The sequence below is a fragment of the Atta colombica genome, unplaced genomic scaffold (assembly GCF_001594045.1).
Source record: "Atta colombica isolate Treedump-2 unplaced genomic scaffold, Acol1.0 scaffold38, whole genome shotgun sequence".
Lineage (NCBI taxonomy): Eukaryota > Metazoa > Arthropoda > Insecta > Hymenoptera > Formicidae > Atta > Atta colombica.
In genome coordinates this window covers 3281480-3282841 of record NW_017259490.1, presented here as the reverse complement: position 1 = coordinate 3282841, position 1362 = coordinate 3281480, and positions in this window count along the sequence as shown.

The window sequence follows — 1362 nt, the reverse complement described above, 5'->3', positions numbered from 1 at the left end:
AATTATATATAATTATATATATAATATTTTTTTTCTGATAATTTAAAATTATATTTCATTTCAACTGTACTATTGCCTTTGTTGCCCAATTATTAGTTTATCGAAAGTAAACATTTATACAAAAAAAAATTAACACTAAAGTAATATTTAAAAATAGAATTGAAGAATACTTTTATACTGCAATTAATAATATTTAAAAGAGTTCGAAAATTTTTTATACGCGATTAATAATTCTCAATTTCTTTAGTATCATTTATACATTTTTAATATTTTGTATTTTTTCTTTATGACTACACAATTTCTATTCATAATTATTAAAGAGTAATGTTATTGCATTTTGAATTATGAATTGATTTTAAAGAAATAAGTTCGATAAAAATAATATTTCATACATTTCAATAAATTTAACTTTCTGAAATAAGATGCATTTTTTAATTTGACATTAGCTTCGATTTATAATTTTTTTTTTATGTAGAAGATGCATACACATAAAAACAGCGCGAAGTCTAATCATGATATATTCAGATTATTTGTTTTATTAGATTATATTATTTTTAGAACAACAATCACCTATTTTAAGTGAAATTAATCATTTCTTAAGATAATAATAAAAATATTATTATCATTATTGTTAAATAATTATAAGTGATTACTATCGGTAATATGAGAACAATTGTTATTACGCTATTATTATTAACCTGAATAGAAAGTAAAAGAATTGTTAGAAAAGCTGATTTCGAATTTTTAGGTCACACATTGTTATGTATTATCTTTTCTCTTGACTCTTTTTTAGACACAGGGTGCAAAATAACAAAGTCAGCAAATGAACACTTTTTTTTTTCTCGTAACTCTCTTATAATAAATCTTTGCTATAGATTTCTTGCAAATTTGAATGTGACTGTCATCAAACTCTTTTGTAGAAAACTGAAATACTTAACAAAATTTACGAGTGACATTTTTTGTGGCATAAATCTTCTTTGATTAATGATGTATATTCAGAATACTTTAAAAGTTTAAAATAAATTTTTAAGAATTTAAAATAAAAAATTAAATAGTTCTGTTTAAAATTTTTTTTTTAATTTTTCGATAGCATTTTTCGAATCTCTTATTATTCGTATTAAAATAAATTTTTTCAAAAGAATTTTCTATCAAATTTAATTACGCAATTAAATAATTAAACACTGAATTACTAGCTCAATATTTGCAGAAACATTTTCGACACGTTATTATGTCGTATGTTCTTATTTTGAATAAATGAATTGATAACAATTTAAATTGAACAAGATATTCAAGAAATTTATTATATTTAAATATTTATTATTATAATTGTTATTATAACATTATAGTAAAAATATTATTTAT